Source organism: Sciurus carolinensis, chromosome X (assembly GCF_902686445.1).
Source record: "Sciurus carolinensis chromosome X, mSciCar1.2, whole genome shotgun sequence".
Taxonomy (NCBI): Eukaryota; Metazoa; Chordata; class Mammalia; order Rodentia; family Sciuridae; genus Sciurus; species Sciurus carolinensis.
In genome coordinates this window covers 52,280,674-52,302,508 of record NC_062232.1, presented here as the reverse complement: position 1 = coordinate 52,302,508, position 21,835 = coordinate 52,280,674, and the positions used below count along the sequence as shown (strand labels likewise).

At 49.9% G+C, this 21,835-nt stretch overlaps 2 non-coding genes across 2 annotated transcripts; one reads left to right on the top strand and one right to left on the bottom strand.

The window, feature by feature from the left end:
- Nucleotides 1–8,593: 8,593 nt before the first annotated feature.
- Trnat-ugu (transfer RNA threonine (anticodon UGU)) lies at nt 8,594–8,667 on the bottom strand. Its single transcript has one exon. It is a non-coding gene; the product is annotated as a tRNA-Thr (tRNA).
- Nucleotides 8,668–20,329: 11,662 nt separating this feature from the next.
- On the top strand, nt 20,330–20,404 carry Trnav-aac (transfer RNA valine (anticodon AAC)). The gene has a single exon. It is a non-coding gene; the product is annotated as a tRNA-Val (tRNA).
- Nucleotides 20,405–21,835: the final 1,431 nt, after the last annotated feature.

The following is a 21,835-nucleotide window of genomic DNA, read 5'->3' as shown; positions in this document are numbered from 1 at the left end:
CTATGGGAAAAGGTTGCTTGATCCCATTATTTCATAATTTATGGAACTTATGTACAAGGCACCTCAGCCACCAAGGCTGGTAGGGAAGAGGAAAGCCAGACTCTGGGGACTCTGGGGCCAGGACCTGATTCCAGGACAAGAAGTTTGGAGCAACAAAGCGTAGACCCTGACCTTGATCAGACTCGATGTCAGGGCAGGTCCAGGGACAAGATGATCATCTGTTGGCAGCAGAGCACAAAGTCTAGTTATTCCAAGTTTGACAACAGTATTCTAGTTAGGACCTAAACGTGCAGGAAGTAGTCTCCAGACAGGGGATGGCCACTGGCAAGGCTTTGGGTGGGGGCTTTGGACCTAGCAGAAGCCTGTAGGGAAGAGATGCACTCTGGTGGGAGAGTCAAACAAGACCCGTGTGTGGCTGGGGTTAGCAGGGAAGTCACAATGGAAGCATGTTGCACCTAGGAGTCGCAGCCAGTTTTAGGCACTACAGCCTGTAGAACTAGAACAGTTCCCACCCACCCCAACCTGCTCCACTGTCCTGTCTCTACCCCTAGCTCCACTCACACCCCTGCCCCAAAACCCACTGAGATTGAGGTAGCCTGTTCAGGTCAGTATTAGCTTCGGACCTGAGGGCTAGACTTCTAGGCTAATAGAATCCTCTGGGGAACACTGAAAAAAATCTCCAAGGACCAGACCCTACTCCAGAACAACTGAGTCAGGCTCTCTGGGGGAGATCAATAATTTATAAAGTTCCTCCAGTGAGTCTAATGTGCAGCCCAAGTCGATAGCACTGTTAGTGGTCAGCATCCGGCAGACGGCTTCAGAAGGCAGGCTCTGAAAGTAAAGAGGCCTGTGTTGGAATCCCAACTCTGCCACTCACTTCATGGTGTTGTACTGGGCAGATTACCTAAGCCCTCCAAGCATCCATTTCCTTATCTGAAAAGTCCTACCTCTGTAAATGTTGGGAGGATTAGATGAGAAAATACACACAAAGATCTTAGCATGGCATACAGTAAGTGCTCAATACACATGACTAGTATTAGAGAGGTTGATGCTGGTCTATAGAGGCTGACACATGGGTTGAAATCATCCCGCTTCATCCAGAGGCATGGACACTTAGGTGACATGTTGGTGATGTCAAGACCTGCTGAAGGCTACTGCAATATTCAGGGGGCAATTGATGGGGACTTGGCTCTCTCAACGCTCTCCTCCTTCCGGAGTCCCCACCTCTCACCACTGATAACCTCATCTTAGTGTGACAGCTTGTGCCATCTGAAAGGAAATGCCTTTTATCCCCACAAATCCTACATCCTACTGCCATCAGCCCACTGTCCCTTCTTCCCTCCCCTTATGGTGGAAGATGAGGGCTTTCTCCTATCTCAGACCCATCTTTGAAAATGTACCCCAGAGCCCACCCTTTACACCTTCCTGAAGTTTTCTCACTTAACTCCTTTTTTTTGCCTGTTGACTCATTCCCTTTAATTAAAAAAAAAGTTCAGTATCTTCCCTCTTTACAGGACAGGAAAGATTGAGAAAGAGAAGATCAGGAAAGGAATAAAAGAAAAGAACTGAAGCAAAAAAGAAAAAAAACGAAAAGAAAGAAAAGAAATTCTGGGGGTGTAGCTCAGGGAGAGAGTGCTTGCCTAGCCTTCGCAAGGCCCTGGGTTCCATCCCCAGCACTGCAAAAATAAATAAAAATGAGAAGAAAAGATAAGACTTTGTTTTGATCAGGGTCTCCTTCCAGCTATGACCCCATTTCTATGCTCTCCTTCACAGGAAACATCTCAAAAGAGCCATCTCCACTCCATCGTCACTTCCTCACCTCCCACTCACGCATCGACCACTGCATTCTCCATTCTACTAGTCTCCATTCTCCAGTCACCCCTCCACTAAAACCACTCTCCTAGAGATCACCAACAATGGCCAGGTGGCCAAACACAATGGGTATTTTGGTACTAGATATTGAAGCCAGGGGTACCTAACCATTGAGCTACATCTCCAGCCTTATTTTGTATTTTATTTAGAGACTGGGTCTCACTGAGTTGCTTAGGGCCTCACTGAGTTGCTTAGGCTGGTCTTGAACTCACAATCCTCCTGCCTCAACCTCCTGAGCCACTGGTATTACAGATGTGCACCACGATGCCCAACTCCCAGTGGGCACTTCTAAGAGCTGATATTAAGAGAGTCAGGCTAATATAGTTACTAAGATCAGGGCTTCTGGAGCAAGCCAATCTGCCTGTGATTGAACCCTGACTCCCACAAATGAACTGTGTGGCCTTGATAATGTCCCTCTGAGACTTGATTTCTTTTTTTTTTTTTTTTCTTTTTTTGTGGTGCTGGGGGAGACTTGATTTCTTAATGGGTGAAGTGAAGATGATAATAATAGCACCCACTTCCTAGGGTTGGTATGAGGCTTAAATGAGTTAATTCATGGTAAGTGCTTCAGCACAGTGCTTGGTTCATGGCAGATGCACCATACAGGCTAATTCCTTCTATGGCTCCTTCCTATCTGACTTGACTTTGCAGCAAGACTTCCCTCTTGTTAACCAACTTCTTCCTTCCGTGAGAAATCTCTTCTACCCCTGGGAAAACACACTCTCCTAGTTTTTCTCCCACTTCCGTGGTACCTCAGTTCATTCCACCATCCAACCTCTATGTACTAGAATTCCTTAAAAACCCATCCCAGCTGGGCATGGTGGCACACATCTGGAATCCCAGCAGTTTGGGAGACTGAGGCAGGAGGATCTCAAATTCAAAGCCAGCCTCAGCAACTCAGAGAGATCCTGTCTCTAGATAAAATATTTTAAAAGGGCTAGGGATGTGGCCTAGTGGTTAAGCATCCCCTGGGTTCAATCTCCAGTACCAAAAAAAAAAAAAAAAAATTCCTGGCCTCTTTCCTGTCCTACATGCGCTCAGGAAGCTCAGCCTTTCCTATGACCTCAAACACCACTGAGACGTTTCCAGCTCCCCCATGTCCATGTCCATCCCAAGCCTCTCTGATCTCTAGGCTCATTTAACCAACAACCTGCTTCAATGTCTTTACTTAAATGGTTCAAGAATAGGCCCAACTTCACAGGTCCAAAGAGGTAGTACTGATTCACCCTAAAGCCTTCTGTTGCCCAAGGTTTCCTGTTTTAGTAATGGCACCATTTACTACTCCTCAAGCCAAAGCCCCAGGAGTCACCCTTGATTCTTTTCTTCCCCTTCAGTCCCCATGTTCAATGGATCCACAGGTTCTGTTCTAGCTCGATTGGACCTCATCCACCCACACCTTTCCAGCCACACTACCGTCACCATCTTTTCTTGGGGTCAACTGTATCCCTCCTCACCCTTCTACCTGCTTCCTCTTAACCTGCTACAGGCTAATCTCTTCACAATTATCAGAGTAACTGTTTTTTCCAAAATATATATAGGATCACCTCTCTCCCTAACTTCAAGACTTGCAGTGGTTTCTGAATGTGCTTAGAATCCAGTGCAAGGGGTTGGGAGTGTAGCCCAGTGGTAGAGCCCTTGGCTAGCAAGTGTGAGGCCCTGAGTTCCATCCCCAGCACCATGCACACTAACAAGAGTAAAATACCAAATGCAAGCTGCTTCCCAAGAGGTGTGGTCTCTTCCTCACCGACCATGTCTTGTGCCGCTGGCCTTTCTGTGGTCCTTAGCACACTGCAGCTTTTTCTGCTCCAGAGTCTTTACAGTTGTTTCTTTTGCCTGAAAAGTGCTTTCCTCAGACTTTCACGTTGCTGACGCTTTGTAGGCCTTCAGATCTTAGCTTAAACATCATCTCCCTATTAAGGCCTTCCATGAATATCACATATAAAATACATCTCTCCTATTATGCTCTGTCACAGCAATCTATTTATCCCCTCAGTGTCTCCTTGTGTATTTGTTTGTTTCTTGTCTATTTCCTTCTTCAGAATGGAAGTGCAATGAGGGCAGACACCTTGACCCCCTTATTCACCACGGTTGCTCCAGAGTCTAGCACAGTTAGTGTTACAAAGAATTCAACAGTCATTGGTTGAATGAAAGGCTCAATGAAAAGGGGCTGGAGAGCTGGAGAGAAAAGGATATATTGGAGAGAGATTGAGGAAGTAGATTCCATGAGACTTGGTGATGGGTGGGATATGGGGGTAAGAGGAAGGAAGGGGGCAGCAATGACCCCCAATTATCTGGCCTGATGGGCTAAGTGGTTGTATCAGTTATTAAACCTGACAATATGGGGGCTGGGATGTAGCTCAGGGGTAGAGCTCTTGCCTAGCCTGCTTGAGAGCCTGAGTTCAATCCCCTGTATCACACACACAAAATATACCTGGGCAATATGGGAGGGGACCTGCTTTGGGGAAAACATTACTAGATTACTTTCACTTGATGCATTGAGTTCAAAGTTCCTGTCTGACAAAATGGACACGTCCAGTGGGTCCATTGGGACCCAAGGGTGGAACTGAAGAATGATCACAGCTAACAACAGAGAATGGGGCATCATCACAATGACTGAAAGCCAAAGTGGACATCACCCCTCTGAAAAGAGCATAGAGATAAAAGAGAACTAAAGTCAGAAGATAGAGCAAAATGGATGTTCATATGGCAAAGGGGCCACAAGATGCAGGAAGAGAAGTGAGAGAACTTTCAGTGACTCCCAGGCCAAGGGAGGAGAGTATGGCAAGCAGGAAGGGACAGTTGGCAGGGCCAGATAGAAAGATGGGAAAAGGTCACTCCATCTGGTGACAAGGGAATCATTGGTGACCTTTAAAAGAGCGATTTCAGGAGAGAGAGGGAGAGGACATATTGCAGTCAACAAGAGAGAGTGGGAGGCCAGGAAGCAGAGCCAGTGAGAGGAGTCAACCCTTCCAACAAATTTGACCGAGAAGGGAACAGCTTCAAGGGGAGGCAGGGTCAAGGGCGGGTTCCTTTGAAAGATGGGGGAGAGCTGGAAGTCCTTGTAGGGTGAGGAGGAAATAGCACTCATAGGAGGGGCAGAGGGGGAGATACAAAAGAAAGGAGATAATTGATGGAGTTGGAGGTTAGGTATGGAGAGGAGGACAGACATATCTTCCCAGGAGGCAAAAGGAAGAGACAGAGAAGGAGGGAGGAAGGGAGGGAAAAGAGATAGAAGGAGGGAAGGAGAAAGAACATACAGAGAGATTCTGAGATGGACAGCTTTAATCTCAGCACAAGTGGAAGGCAAACATTAGGAGAGTGCAGTCGTGGGGCTGGAATGTAGGAAAGTGCAAGATGGGAATGGCCGTCTCCTTGAGATGACTCAAAGGATTTTGGAACATGAGTGAGAGCATCCTGCTGAGGCTGGCATACTTGTAAGTGCTAGCAGCTAACTGGCCAGGGATAGGGACAGCAGAAGGTGTAGAAAGCTTGAATGGCTTCAAGTCATGAAGGTCATGATCAATGCCGGGGTTTAGAGTAGATAAAACAGGGAGGTGGGGGGGTCCTGCAGAGGACTAAGGGCTGGGGGAATGGGGTTGGGGTGGGGAGGAGGGGCTGCAGTACTTGAGGGTGGGGGTACTAATTCATTTTTTTTAAATTTATTCAACATGCAGCTACTTAAGAGCCCAGTGCCAAGCTCTGGGACCAAGACCAGGCTCAGGTAGAATGAGGGAGCCAGTCATCACAAGGGTAGGGGTCAGGGTGCTGAGGGTTGGAAATCATGGCGCTGAAGCCAAGTAATGACAAGACTCAAGATCTGTCCAAGTCAGTGAGGAGCTTCCATAGAAAGAATATGTAAGTCATGGACGCTGTTGGATGAACAGGAGGCAGGGTGAGGAAAAGTCCATGAGAAGGCTGAAGCCATTGACCAAGTTTGCAGGGAGCAAGGTGGAGGGAAGGGCCTGGGGTCCTGATGCCATGGGACTGGGAAAGACAAGCCAATGTTCTGGAGAGCCACGATGTTGAAAATAGGGAGGGGGCTTCAATAGAATGGCTTTTTCTGGAACAGGGGTCATTGGCCATGGGCCCAGGAGACAAGCTTGGCACAGGCAAAAACAGGATCCATTGGTAGGACCTGTTTTTGTTTATATATATACTGTTTAGTTGTAGGTGGACACAATACCTATATTTATTTATTTGTTTGTTTATTTATTTATTTATTTTTATGTGGTGTTGAGGATCAAACCCAGTGCCTCACACGTGCTAGCCAAGTGCTCCACCACGGAGCCACAACCCCAGCCCGGTAGAACTTGTTAAAAGGGGATTCCAGGTTTCAGTTCTGATTTGAGGATGCTTCCGGCAAAAAGAGAACCTGGTGACTTTGTTTCTAATAGAACTGACTTTCACAGAGAATAACCAGGGCCATTACTATGTAGGACAAGATCTAGGATGAGAGGAAGGGTGAATTGTACCAGAAACAGCTCCTTGTCCTTAAAGCAGTGGCTGCAGTGTCAGAGATAAGGGGGAGGGGTGGGGTTAAGGTTAGGGTTAGGGTAACCTCAGATAAGTGGGGTTAACCTCTGCGAACATGACCACAGAGACTTTTCCACCTTCTTCCCATAGGAGCCACATCTAAGAGAGACACAAGTATGGTCACCTAAATCCCTGCATCTAACCACACAAAGCATGGAGGCCTCCCACCTTCTTGCCATGGAGATTTCTCAGCTGCACCAGCCACTCCATTTCATCTGCCAAGAAATTGACCCTCATATCTTCTAAACAAAATTGAAATTGGATTTTTGATGGCATTGACAGAGCACCCTATTGGTGTAGGTCAGTGCAAACAAGTCTGTGTGTCTTCTCCTCAGTGGCTTTGCCTCTCAGAACCTCTTCAGTTTCCTTCCCTGAAAAAAAAGTCAGGTTAAGAACCCTTCCCTTGGGCTGCGGTTGTAGCTCAGTGGCAGACCACTTGCCTAGCATGTGTGTGGCACTGTGTTCGATCCTCAGCACCACATAAAAATAAATAAATATGGGTATTGTGTCCATCTACAACTAAAAACAATAATAATAATAAAAAAGAATGCCTCTCTCACTGGATGGTAGTCAGGATTCACCAAGAGAACCAGCCGGGAAGTCTTTGCTAGCTGTCAGTCACCACAGAGTTGTCAGCTGGGAGCATATCATTACTTCTGGGAAGAGAGCCACAACCCTGAGGCACTCTGGTGAAGGCCAGCTGACCCGTTGGCTTGTCCAGCTGTCCGGCAGCCCATCTTACCACCTGTCAGTACAGGAAGCTGGCAGCCAAGGACCTGTGCCAAACTTGGACCCTGCTTGCTCCTGGGCAGGTAAGATTCTGATAGAAGAAGGAGTAGAAAACCTAACCACTGGAGACAGGGAAGCATGGGAAAGATCCAAGAGGAGGCATCCAGCTGAACCCCACCTAACCGCATCCTCTGGGAACCCCAGGAAATGTGCAATTCTCATGCTCTGCCTTCTTGCGTGTTTGGGTGACCCAGGCTGGCCACCTATATACTGGGTGAGAAGCCCAGGGGACCAGCCTGAGCTGGATGTGATTGCCAGGGGACTAGAGAGTGGGGTAAGTGAAGACCAGGACTGAACAAGAGAGGGATCCACAGCCCTGGCTCATGCTTCCTGGGAGGAAGGGGTGCAAGTTAAACAGTTGAGCTGGAAACTGAGGGCGTCAAACACAAACCACCTCACTAAGCCTGCCAAGGCCAGCAAACACCCCCTTTTGCTTTCATTGCCTGATCTGTGCTTGGCTTCTAAAGAGACAGGAAATGAACTCTGTTTGTTTTGTTTTTGTTGTTGTTTGGTACTGGGGATTGAACCCAGGGGTGCTTAACCACTGAGCCACATCCCCAGCCCTTTCTTATATTTTATTTAGAGACAGGTTCTCACTGAGTTGCTTAGGGCCTCATGAAGTTGCTGAGGCTGGCCTCAAACTTGTGATCCTCCTGCCTCAGCCTCCCGAGCCACTGGGATTATAGGCATGCGCCACTGCACGAGGCTGAACTCTGGTTTTTAGGAGTGACCTCTGGTATCACTCTGCCACTGACTAGTAGTGAGACCCTGGGTGGTTAAGATCTCTATGCCTCAATGTCCACCTTTGAAAAATGAGGTTATTGTAGAATTAATTGACTTAATAGTAGTTAAGCAATTAGAATGGTGCCTGGCATGTAGTAATCACTCATTGTTCCCAGAGCACAACAGCCTAGGCAGCAGAGGTTCTATGAAAAGCCACTGAAGCTGGGTGAATGCCTGTAATACCTGTGACTCAGGAAGCTGTGGCAGGAGAATCCTGACTCCAAGGCCAGCCTGGGAAAGAGAATAAGATTATGTGTCAAAATTTTAAAATAAATAAATAAAAAGATCTGGGGATGTAGCTCAGCATTAGAGTGTCCCTGGGTTTAATCACCAGTACCAGGTAGGGTCAGGGGAGGAAAGAAAAAAAGGCATTAGATGAGTGACTGGGGTAGGAGGATCACAAGTCCATGGCCAGCCTGACATCTTAGTGAGACCCTGTCTCAAAATAATGATGATAATAATAAATAACTAAGGACTGGGGGTGTAGCTCAGTGGTAAAGCATCCAGCATCCCTGGGTTTATTCCTTAATACCCATACCCAAAATCTGAAATGACATTAGACTTGGACTCTCACTTGACCTCTCTGAGACTCAGATTCCTCGCCTTTTTTTTGGGGTGGGGGGTGCTGGGGATTGAACCCAGGGCCTTGTGCTTACAAGGCAAGCACTCTACCAACTGAGCTATCTCCCCAGCCCCTGAATTCCTCACCTTTCAAATGGTTGGTGAGACTAGCTCAGCCTATAGGATGGTTTATAGATTAGGCAAAGAGATGTCTGTGAATACATCTGGCCATCCCTAGCACATATAGATGCTCAATAAATGACAGCCTACTAAAATCCCCAAGCATCTGACACCATTTCCCAGGGACTGCTGCAAATGCCTAACCAATCATGGGGGCAGTCAGTCCAGGATCCCTCTGAGTCCCTTTCTTTAGTCAGTCTTGTATCCGTCTTCATTGGGGTAGGGGTGGGAACTGAGGTTTTTCTAGGAGAGTTTCCTGCTTGGTGCATCTCAGAGCAAACACATTTCTCAAACTCTAGAATCCATTAAGATCCTCTGGAGGGCTTCCGAAAACACAGGTTGTTGGACCACATCCCTAGAGGAGGGAGTGCGGGCAAGGGGAGCCTGCACATTTGCATTTCTAAAAAGTTCCCAGAGGCTGTGGATGCTGCTGATCCAGGGACCACACTTTGAGAACCATCACTTCAGAGCAACACCGGGGGAGGTGTTCAACTGTGGATTCTGATTGCCAAGGTCTGAAATGGGGCCTGGGATTCTGCATTTCTAATGAGCTCCCAGGTGATGCCAATACCATGCTTTGGGTAGCAATCGTTAGAGGAGTGGTTGATGTGCAGTTAATTACCCATCCTTGCCCAGAGCAATAGGTTGGTAGGTTAGCAGGTAAGAAGACCAGGAGAGGAGAGTACAGGGCTCAGGAGGTCAAAGTTTGGCAACAAGGCAATAACAGAGAGGAGGTGAAAATATAGTACTTAGCCAACAAGTGAGGACATCTGATCCATGCTGGATCCTAGGACTGACAGACAACCTACGTATAAGGCACTAGCATACTGGCAGTTCGTATGCACGCATGAGAGAGAGGGCGCAACATTTTGAAAGAATGTGATATATTTTTTCAATCATCGAAGTAGTATCTTGGGAAAAATCAAAACTTTGTTGGACTTCCTTACATGTAGTTTATTAGTTGGTATTGTTTTTAATTTTAATTATATATGGCCAGTGGGGAGGTGGGTGCAGGAGCTGTGCTGCTTGTTTAGAGCTTACAGCCTCCAAAGTTCTTCAAAAACAACCCTGGTGGTCACTGGAGTTTTTGTTGCTGAGCTTTGGGGCCTGAGGTTGTGGCCAAGTGTGCTTTCTACTAGTTCCTGCAACCCAGCCCCAGAATGTGCAGAGGAGATTCTGTGTTCTCAGATGAAATATGTTATCATCCAAGGGGGTTGGGGTTCTTTATGGGATAAGAAGATGTCCTTTGACACTAAAGAGGGTCCAATGCAATGGAGAGGCACCAACCTCAATGTCACAGAATCCAGGAACCCTGTGGCACTCCCACATCAGCATGTTGCTCAACCAGCAGCCCTTGTCACCTCCTGGAGAGGAGGGTCCCCAGCTGCTTGCATTTGACACCCATCTGTCCCTCTTCTTAGTAGTATGACCCAGGCAAATGACTTTCCATTCTGAGACTTTGGTTTCTTTAACTGTAAAAGGAAAATTCGATGAGTTCCCACCTTATGGGGTTATTATGAGAACTCATTTGGTTAATAGCAATAAAGTGCTTACAACAAAGTTGCCAACACTCAAAAATGGCGGCAGTTGTTATAAGTGCCTACTAATAGAGTCATAGCGAGAGCATGATCGCAGCAGATAAAGAGATGCGTAGGGCCCTGGGAAGCATCTGTTCAAGGAGACAAGGGGGTAGAGGTGACAGGCGCATTGTGTTTAAAATGTGTTGGAGAAGAGCCTGACAAGATTCCTCGGTGCCACTTGCCTTTGCCCAGTTCTGCCAAGTCATGCAGGGGTCATTGAGACCATCAGACACAACTCAGATTGATTTCTGAATGATGGAGAAGTCCCTGTGATACAACTCTGTAACTTGGCGATGCAGGAACTCTCTGTGTCCTTCCTCCTAGGTGAAAGACTTCCCTTATGAAGCACAGCAGCAATGGGGGGCCAGGGTGGGTATTCTTTCTCCAGACAGTTGTGGGCATCAGAACTTTGCTGCTAGAAGAGGAACGGCTGTCCCATCTTTGGTGACCAGAGACCTCTCAGAGGACTGAGGGCAAAGGATGCCAATGGCTTCTTAGGAACACAAGAAGCACCTGGCTGGGGAGAAAGAGGCGCTGGGTGCCATAGGAAGATGTGAGTGTGTCCGCTCAGAGCTGGTTCTCACCAGGAGGGAGAGCTGGGCCTGCTGACCTGGACATGGACCTTGTGGAATGGGAAGTTGAGAGAAGCCAGGGAAAAGATTGGGGGACAGTTCTTGAGGAGAGGTGAGTCCAAGATTCTACCAATAGGAAATTCTTGTGTGGCCTGAAAGATGGGAAAACAAAAATGGAAGCATGAATATTTTTACTGAAAAAGGAAGAAGAGACATAAGTAAATGTAAAAGCAGTGAAAGTTGTAGGCCTTTGCAAATAGCACCTGACCCTCTCACCAACACCAAAATGCCAGTATAGCTCTGAAATGACCAAGACCTCATTTCATGAAAAAGCACGACTGTATCCAGATGTAGCTGGGAGCCTTGAATTCTCTGTTTCCTATTGCCCAGCTACATAGGCTACAAGGGTGCTTTCAGAGGGTGGCAATAAATGGTCCCTGGTCCCTGCCTCCTCCCCCACCTATGCAAGTCTATCCAGGCCCGTGGGCCTCTTAGCAACACTAGGAAACTTGGTTGTAAACCAGCTTCTTTGAGCTCTTGAAAGATTCCTTCCCCCAAATATGCAGAATTCACGGGCTGATAATTCATTTGCCTTCTTAGTTTGAGTGTACGGACATCCTGGGTTGCCAATCAAAGTTTCTTGCCAGTGTGACGTTGGCCGAGACCACCCTGTTTCTGCCATTGCCACCAAGGCTCAAACTCAGTCCTGGCTTTCTGAAGTGCTGGGGTTCTTCATAGACACGGGCTTGGGATGAAAGCCATGGACCTTACCCAACCCCTTCATGTCCCAGAAAGGGCCAGTGACTGACCCAAGGGCACACAGGTAGAGGTTGGGAAGCAAACCTAGGTCTTGTGCCTCCCAGCTCTGGCCTTGAGCCATGTGACCGGATTGCCTCAAACTTTTACAAACCTTCCTCCAAGTGTGCACGCAGTGCCTATTAAATCAGTCTTCTTGGCCTGGCCAAAGGCCTCCTCCCCCTTCCCCCACCGCCCCATATCCTGCACTGCAGCGGACCCCTCCCCTACAGCTTTGGGGCCTAATCCCAAGTGTCCTTTTCACATCCGCACCCCCTCCCCTCCCCCAGCCTGTTCTCCCTAGGAATGGGCCTCCCCCAGCCTTCCCATCTCCCGCTTCCCACCCCCCTCACCCCCAGCCCTATAGAGTGTCATAAATTCTAACGAAACCCCATCAGGGGAAGAAAAGGAGAAAAAGTGCCTAATTGGCAGGGGCCTCGAAGCTCTTGGTCCCTGTGGTGGGATTGATAAGGTTCCTGGGAAGCAGTAGGGGTTTGGAGAGAGGAGGGGGAGGCTGGGGGCCTGCCTGCCAAATGTAGCCAATTAATGTCAGTGCTGCCTTTCATGCCAGCCAATTAAGTCCCACATACTTGTCACCGGCCCTGGGAAGGGGGGGGCAGGGAGGCGGGGCAGAGAGTTTCAAGGGAACAACTAATTTCCCTGCAGCCCGGATAATGCAGCCTTCAAAATGGGGAGAGGGTTCAGGGCGAGCTGGATGGTGGCTGGGGGTCGCTGGGGGCAGGCGGCAGGGAAGGACAAGGTGCCGAACAGTGGAGCTCTGTGGGGACTTTGTTCGGCGTCCTGGGAGAAACGGAAGATGGAATTGGCTTCAGAGGCCAGGAGTTGCTGAGAACTGGAACTTTCTTGCTTCCTGTCCTGCACTAGCAGAACCAGGCACTTGCTAGAATCAGATCCGTTAATCTTCTCCTGGGCACCTTAGAGACATTAGGGGGCCTGATCAAGAACACCCAACTCCAAATGGCCAGTCAGGAACTGTCGTCCAGGCCCAGGTTCCATGGCACTTTGACATCCAACATAAGAATCCAGGAACCCTTGCCTCATCCCTTCCCACCTCCACCAACCACACAGAGAATCCTAAGGAATCCAACTGAGCCCAAGCTCCCAGGCAGAAGTTTAGGGTGGGAGAAGTAAATGACCCTTTGGGGCAGAAGTAAAGCAGGTTGGGAGGCAGATTCTGTCAGGCAGAGCAGGGACAGTGTCCCAGTGTCCTGCAAAGCTAGGGATGCTCTGTTAGTCCTTTGAGGATGCAACTGGCTAGATACAAGGGACATTTCCAGGCTGTCAGAGGTTTCAAGGGGGTCTTTGCAGCCCTTCCCTTGAAGTCCAAAAGCTTAGGGAAGTCGCCCGTCTTGCTGGCTTCTTAGAACTCCTGAAAGGAGCTGAGAAGAAGGCTGTGCGGTGGCCTGAGAGCAGGCTGGCAGAGGCTTCAGGGCCAGGGAAGAGGGAAGCAGAGTTCCTCAATATCAAGGCCTCACCCTCAGTCAGTCTCTTTCCTGGCTTACCATGGGCAGAAAGCCAATGAGAGACAGATCTGCATTCCAATCCCGGCTCCTCCGCTGCCTCTGAGCTAAGCGATCCCAGGGGAGTTCTGACTTCTTGAAGCCTCAGTGGTCTCATCTGTGAAGTGGGAATGAGCCGAGTACCTACCTCCAGGGTTGTGGTGAGAGCAGATGGGAAAGGGCTTGTAACCTATGGCTGACCAGGGTAGAGGTGTATCTGAGCAGGGGGTTGGGGTAGGGGGCAGATGTGCCCAGGAACTGGGCCACACAATGGCACCAGCTGCCCCTCTGCCCTGGGTGCAGGCAGAGGCGCTACAATGTGTGCATTGTCATGCAGATGCTTTGCCTGCCCGCCCACCCCCAGTGGGCCCACTAATGACCCTGAGAGCTGGTTGGAGACTGGGGCAGGCTAATTACATGGCCCTGAGCCCGCCAAGACCCAATAATTACACAGCAACTTGTACAGAGAGGGTGGCTAATTGTGTGACAAGCTGTGAGGGGAGGGCCAGGGCGCCCCTCGAGCTAATGAGCTTCCCCCAGAGTCCATGGGGCAGGGCCAGGGCCAGGAGGGGATGTAGCAGGCAGGCTCTTCCCATTCCCAGCCCCCCATGGCGCCCAGCTTCTGGGAGGGTGGCAGGGCGTGCAGGAGGAGGGAGCCGTGATTAAGAGCCAAAGCTCGCCTCAGACCTGTCTCCTCTTGCCAAGTCTTGCTCAAAGCCGCACCTGGTCGGGTACCATGGGCCTGGCTCTCTCAGGAACAATCCCCCCCACGCCTCCCTCACCTCAGGGTGGCTTCAGCTATCCCAGGCTTGCTGCCTGGCCCTGGCTGGTTGACATGACCATGGCAAGGAGGCAAACGCAGATCTGAGAAATCCTGTCCCATCAGAGCTCCAGGATCTTACAGTCCTAGGTCCTGCTTCTTGTAGGTCAGGAAACCAGAGCCCAGGGAGGGAGAGCTGCAGAGGCCTGGAGAGTTGGCAAACTACTCTCTCACCTGCCTGGTTGATGGAGTTTCCTGTTTCTTCTTCATTCGAAGTCTCCCTAAGTGCCTGAAGGCCTTGAAGTTGATCCAATCTGTGTTCAAATTCAGCCTTGCCACTTTCTAGCTGTGTGACTTTGAGCAAGTCACTTTACCAATCCAAGCCTCCGTTTCCCCCTGTAGAACAATAAGGTTACCAGGATGAAATGAACTAATGTCAACAAAAAGTAGAGCTCTGTGCCTGGCACGTGATCCCCTCCCCCAGTGCATATCTGTTCCTATTTAGTTCCTCTTGCACTTGAACACCAAAGAAAAGCAGGAAGTCCAGATCCTCCACAAGCCAGAGCCCCTGGGCCATCACCACCTCCTTTCCAGGCCCAATCCCCACCCCGACCCATCAGTGGTCACCCCAATGGCCTGCACCCACCCTAGGCAATTCTTCTCTGGAACCCTTTCTTTTCCCTGAGCCTGAAGCAAAACTGAAGGGGGAGGGCTGTGAGGGCAGGAGATGCATGATCCCACCTCCCTTGCCTTCAGACATGGCACTGTGTGGAGGTAAGGCTTCAAGGTGGAGAGAGGCCCAGGCACCCCCTTCCCCCAGAGGCTCGTTTCCCAGACAGCCTCCGCTCTCCAATTCACCTCTCAGCTTCTGACATTTTTGGACCCCCCCAAAAAGCAAGCAGGAGGCAGAGGCATTGAAGTGGCTGCTGACAAGTTGGAACAGCTTAACAAATTACTCCTAATAAACTACTGGGGGCGAGAGGAGGGGAGGCCGGAAGCCAGCCTGCTCCTGAAGCAGCACCTCCGCCTGTGCCCTTGTGCGCAGGACTGCTCCCTGGGCCAGTTTGCCTACCCAGACTGGCTCCTAGGATGGCCTGAGGCCTGTCTGCAGCCCTGTCCATCCCCGGCTCTGGAGGCTGAGGCACCACCAGGTCTCAGAAACACCAGCCACACCCCTGCCAGGGCCTAAGGGTCTCACTTTCACTGAGCCCCAGGATCTCAGCCCAGCTTTGTCTGGCATGGCCACTAGCAGGAAGGAGAGAGGGCCAGGCTGGGTGCTCTCCACCTTGGCTATCTGGAGGTCTGTGAGCTCAGTGTGGAGGCCCCCTCACCTTACTGGTACCTGGCTATCCTACCAGTATCTATGTGGGTGGGATTCCCTTTGTGGGGACAGCTTGGATCGCTGGCTATGGAAAAATCATTTCTGTAGTGGACTTTGCTTGCTTACTTTCAAATGGTGACTGGTCAGCCGCCATTTGCCTGCCTCCTGTGGCTGCCTTGGTATGAACCAAGTTCATGGGGGAAAAAGTGCATCCTTGACTCTATATGTGTGTGTGTGTGTGGGGGGGGATTCAGCCCAGGGGCCTTCTGCCACTGAACTAGACCTCTGGTTCTTCTTATCTTTCTTTTGAGATAGGGTCTTGCTGAATTGATGAGGCTGGCCTCAAACTTGCAATCCCATTGTCTCAGTCTCCTAAATTGCTGGGATTACAGGCATGTGCCCTGGCACCTGGCTGCTCCCTTGACTTTGAAGTGCCGCACATAGGTTGGTTGTTGGGATGACTGCTGGTTTTGAGCAATGGTATTGGCCCCTTTTACAAATGAGAAAACTGAGGCTCAGACAGGTGAGATAGCTTGACTTTGGCACACAGCTTGAGAAGTGGTAGAGTTTAGTTCTGAACCCATTTTGGTCTCAACTGCCAACCCAGTGCTCCCCAGATGAGTTCTTGGAGTGGACCTGGATCTCGAGAGGTTGGATAGACAAGGGGTCTCCACGATGAAGGCTCAAGATGCTGGGCTTCAGAGTGGGTCCTGAGCAAGGGCGTGGGCTCCATCCCTTAGGGCCCTGGCATTAAGTTGCTCTCGAGGGCAAGCTGGGCACTGCCTGGAACACACCATGTGCGGAGGCCTCTAATCTGATTAAGCCATTAGAGCCGCTGGCCCAAGCACGTGCTGCCAAGCCGCCAAGTCCCTCAATTAATCCCCAGATTAATCTGATCCTTCTCCCTGTCCCCTTCCTTCCAGCCACAGTCACCCGCACACCCAAGAAGTTCCCCTGGACCTCATGGAGCTGTAACAGGGGTTCCAGAGAGCTCCCAGGGATGCATTGTTGCCAGCCATCTCTCAGAGCAGGGGGTCCAGGCTACTCTGGTCACCTTACCTTGGGTCTATCTGTCCCCTTAACCCTTGAACCTTCTACTCTTTAAAGGTCTGCTTTCATTCAACAATTGATTACTCAGTGCTTGCCAAGCCTGGATCTGGGGACCAGTAGTGAACAAGACACACAAAGCCCCCGCGAGCTCTGAGTGCAGGCAGAAAGAGGGATAGATGCCGAAGTAACGACATTTCGGTGTGCTCAGTTCCACAGCAGGGGGGCCACCAACTGTTGTCAAAAGAGGTCAGAGAATAAGATTGCAGGCAGAGGAATGTGTGCCAAAACACAGGATGAAGTGGAGAAACAAACAGACTGTTGAGGAGGGTGGCTTGGTTGGGGTGAGATGGCAAGATGGCTCCCGGTAGAAGATGAGGTTGGGACTGAATGATGAACGGTGAACAAAAGGTCCACATGTGTCTGTGACAATGGGAGGGACATGAATGTGTGCACAGGCACTTTTTTTTTTTTTGACAGGGTTTCACTAAGTTGCTAAGGCTGGCCTCAAACTCGTGATCCTCCTGCCTTGGCCTCCTGGGTTGCTGGGATTACAGGTGTGTGCCACTGTGTCTAGCTCCACATGAACTTCTGTGATAAGCATTTGGATGTGAATGTGTGCTCCCAAGTATGCACATGTGTGGATTGATGAATGCTTCCTAAAGCTCCTCATCTGGAAAGCTTTTCCAGGTACTTCTGAGCCATCTGTAAAAGCCCTTTGCCTCCATGCCTCTCAATTTCAGCAGACACTAGGGTTGAGACAGGCTCTTTCTTAGAGCTGCTGTGTCCCTGTGTGTGTTTGGTCTCCTCGATCACACTGCCCACACCCCAAGGTCAGGGTTGCCATTGCTCTTGTAAATTATTTGTTCACCAAATGTCAAAGACCATGCTCTCTAGACACATGCAGCTTTTAACAGAGCATCACTGGATGTATCTCTCAACCAAATATGCCAGATACCTGATGGGACGACTCCTAAAAGTGGACTCATATGTCCTGCTGAGATAGGGCCCTTCACTCCACCTGGATGAACCCCAGCCAGAGCCAGGCCAGCATGGGAGTGTGGCAATGGTGGGTCCTGTTAGCCACTTCCCCAATCCCACCCTGGCTGAGCCCCCTTCCTGTCTCACCCAAGTATCACTGAGCCTCCTTATGGTTCTGTGGCTTCCTTCTGACCCTACCAAAGCCTATTCACATGATAGTCACAAGGGGGCCATTAAAACAAAGTCAGATCCTGCAGTGGCTCCCATCTCACTTAGAGTAAAAGACACCGTCCTTCCCATGGCACTTACCGTGGCACTATAGGACATGCCTTCCACCCCACTCCATCCTTCACCCTTACTTCTCTGCACCCCCCTCTCCTACCACTCTCCCTTTGCCCACTGCCTTCCAGTCACACAGGTGACTTTGTTGTTCCTCCAACATACCAGCACTCTGCTGTCTCAGGACCTTTGCACATGCTACATCTTCTGCCTACAGGTCTCTCCGTACTCTCTGTTAGACACCTGACTCACTCCCTTTTTTCCCTGCCATCTTTACTCGTGTCTACCATTACCTTCTCAAAGGAGCTCACCAGGACCACTCTCTTTAAAATTGCAGATAACAGCCCACCAGACGTTAGTAACCCCTATTCTCCTTCCCCTGGTCCTTGCTCTTTCCATAGCATTCCTCATGTTCCAACCACTGCATGATTTATTTATTGCCTGTCTCCCTACACTAGAATGGCGCTCCATGAGGAGCTCCGCTGGATCTAATCATTGAAGTATCCCAGCTCCTAAACCATTTTCCGGCATCTGGTAGGCACACAGTGAACACGTGTTGGAAGAACGTGGTCTGGTGAAGAGGACCCAAGGGCCAAGTTCTTTGACATACAGGGACAAGCTTCCAAAAGTTTGCTGTTGTCACCATCCATGATGACACCTGCCCACCTCTCCTCCCACCAAAATGCTGTTGGGCCCCTCACAACCAGAAATCGGTTGAGACTAACCATACACACACATGCACAACCATGCACATGCACACACATGCACATGTATATTCACACATGCAGGTGTGGCACACGTACAGTGACCAGATATGGACACTGGAGTCATGTTCTTTGGCTCCATCTGTGGCTCCGCCCTCCCCTCCCAAGTCCCCTTCAGCTGCTGGCCCATTCCCCCAGTGACTTCCTAGTCTCTGCCTCTCAGCCCTCAGTGTCTTCCAGGGCCCTCCCCCTTAGTGTTCCCAGGTCTTGTCTCCTCCCCTCACCAGTCCCCCCAGTCTGTTTCTCTCCCCTCAGTGTCCCCAGATCTTGACCCTTTCCCTCACAGACTCCCAGCCAATAACGCTCTGCTCTAAGGTCTCTTCTGCCGCATCCCTGTGCCTTCATTGATCCCCATCATTCCTGTCCCTCTCTACTCGGTGCCCCCAAATCCCGCCCTTCTCCCCGGCATGTTTTCCCTGCTCCCCTTCCTGGCAGATGCCCAGGCTTTGGCTCTCACAGGCTGTATGCGTTTCTGCCTGGCCTTTGTGCCACCTGCGGGCCCAGCATCCCCAAGGGCTCTCCACACAGCCACTCGCTAATTAGGTCAATTATGAGGTCAATTATCTAATCCTCTCCAATACAGCTCTGCATTGCTACACACACACACACACACACACACACACACACACACACACGCACGTGCACACATGCATGCTTGCAAGTCCTTTGGCACTTTGAGGGACTGCAGGCAGCAGATGCTCAAGTTCTTGTTTTTCTCCTGCAGAAGCCCCAAGCCTGGCCTCGGGATGAGAGACTTTTGCTCATCCCAGATACTTTGAAAGGGACAGAAAGCACTGAGCGGTGGCTAGACGGACAGTGCTCTCTGAAAGCAATGCATGGAGAGCACGTCCCTAAGGTACTCCCCAGAGGTACAACATCACTGGAATCAAGTCCCAGTGTCTGCACTTGGCTGGGGGTCAGGGACTAAGTCCTGCCTGGAGACACAGGGCACTCCAGATGCCCTGGGGAACAAGCCTGCTTCATCTTTTTCTGAAGTCACGAGCGTTGATCGTCTTAAGGAAAGAAGCAGTCTGTGGAAACACACTCACCCCAGTTTGGAATTCATTGAGAAAAATGGATCCTTAGACCACTGGAAGCTCTCCAGAGATCCTGGTTTTGAACTTGCAGTCAGAACCTCTGGCCCAATGGCTCTTACCCTGCAGGATGCCACCCCCTCTGGGGAAAGACAACACTTCAGAATGAACCCTAGAGATCCTCAGCCTTCTCTTCCCTTTTGCGGAGCTTGTTTCCACTTGAGGAGTGTCTTGCCCAGTAGCCCAAGAACAAGTGCGAGGAAAGGCCAGTGCCACTGTAGCCACTGGGGAGCCAGAACCGCCCCCGGGCCCTGGAACCTGCGCTAGGTCTCTGCTGGGGTTCCCCACCCCTGCCAGGCAGGGTGAATATGGGATAGAGGGGCCTGCTGGGAAATGCCCACAGCTCGCAGGCCAAGGAGAAAGGGACCAGAGGAGGTGTGTGTGTGGGGGGGTGAGCCGAACTGAGGAAATGACAGAAGGAGATGAGGATAAGAGAAAGACACTGAAGGAATCAAAGGACAGAATGCTCAGATTGTCGCGGCACACACAACCTCACCATGTCCCATGGCCTCCACTAAACATGGCAGGAGATGGAGGCCCCTGAGAGAGTAAGGGCTTAACCCAAGACCTTCTGCCTTTCCCTGGCAGGGTTCCCAACACCCCAATCCAGGAGGGACCCCTGAGAGGGGAGGGCGTCAAGAAGGACAGACTGACAACTTCCAAATCTCTTTCTCATCAGTCATAAAGATACTCATTATGACAATAATTATAATAGGGGAATTTTAACAATAGGGGATTGAGTAAATAAATTCCAGTTTAAATATGTTGAATACTTTGTAATAAAACAAACTTGTGGGGGCTGGGGTTGTGGCTCAGTGGTAGAGTGCTTGCCTAGCCTGCGTGAGGCACTGGATTCGATCCTCAGCACCACATAAAAAATAAATAAATGAAGTTTTGGGCTGTGGATATAGCTCAGTTGGTAGAGTGCTTGCCTAACAAGCACAAGGCCCTGGGTTCAATTCCCAGCACTGCAAAAAAAAAAAAAAAATTGTGGACAACATTTCATGTCAGAAAATGGTTATGATATACTTTAAAGACCAGTTTGTAAAACCAAAATAGTAAATATGTACAAGGGGAAAAAAAGGCCAGAAAATACCAAAATATTAATACTAGTTATCTCTAGCAGGGACACGCAAATTATTGCTGCCACGTTTTGTACATCTCTATTTTATTTAATAAGCACAAATTGCTTTTCTTTTCTTCAGGTTCGAATTGCTTTTGTAATAAGAAAACATGGTAAAAAAGTTATGTGGAAAAATTAAAAATTTCAGTCTCTAGCTCAGACTTTTCTCCTGACCTGCAGATTCACAATCCCACAAGCAGCCCACACAGTGGGTTGTTCCCGCTAGCCAGTCAGACCCGGAGCCAGCAAAACAGGCCACAGGCTCCTCCTGCTTCTGTGGCTCCTGCGATTTTAAACCCCTGATGCCTGTAGATTCCAGGCCCTTGTCTCCTTCCACACAACCACACCCCTGTCCAGGCTACCAGGCAATCTTGGGCCAGGACCTTGCAGCTGCCCTCTGACTTCCCCTGCATCTGACCTGCCCCGCAACCTTCTGCACATTACAAACCGAGTCACTTTTGTGAAAAGTTGCATTTCATCATGTCTCACCCACCTGTAAAATAAAGTGGTGATTCCCAAGCACCCATAGAAAAACCCCTATAGGACTTCGATCTCTAGGCAAGTTTTGTTTCCCAGGTTCCTCTTCCGTAAGAAGGAGAAACACACACACACACACATGCAAATACACACACACACACACTCTCTCTCTCTCACACACACACACACACACACACACACACATACTTCCTACCTTTGCTCCTACTTGGCAGAAACCCCACCAATTAAGATGCTCCATCTCGCTGGGCACAGTGGTACAGTTCTATAATCCCAGGGGCTCGGGAGGCTGAAGCAGGAGGCTCTGGAGTTCAAAGCCAGCCTCAGCAACTGAGCAAGGCCCTAAGCAACTCAGTGAGACCATGTCTCAAAATAAGAAATAAAATGATCTGGGCATGTGGCTCAGTGGTAAATCACCCCTGGGTTCAATTCCTGGTGCCAAAAAAAAAAAAAAAAAAGATGCACCATGTCATGCCATTGTCCCACAATGTGCCCCTTGTTCTTTACTTCACCTCTCCCCTGTGTCCCTCGCCGGGGTGATGGGTTTATCTTCTCCCCTGGTAGTCAGAGACTGAGTCCTGTAGTTCTGGAGTAGACTGACAGATCCCAGCCTCCTCATGGGGGCAACTCCAGGGACAGCTGGACGAGTCCCAAAGCAACCAGAATGGTAGGACTGTGGCATGTGACTGGCGGGCTCAGGATGTGTACACACATACAGCCCCTCCCGATGGCATCAGCCCCTACGTTAGCTGACTGCACCTCCATCTGCCCACAGACGCCTCACAT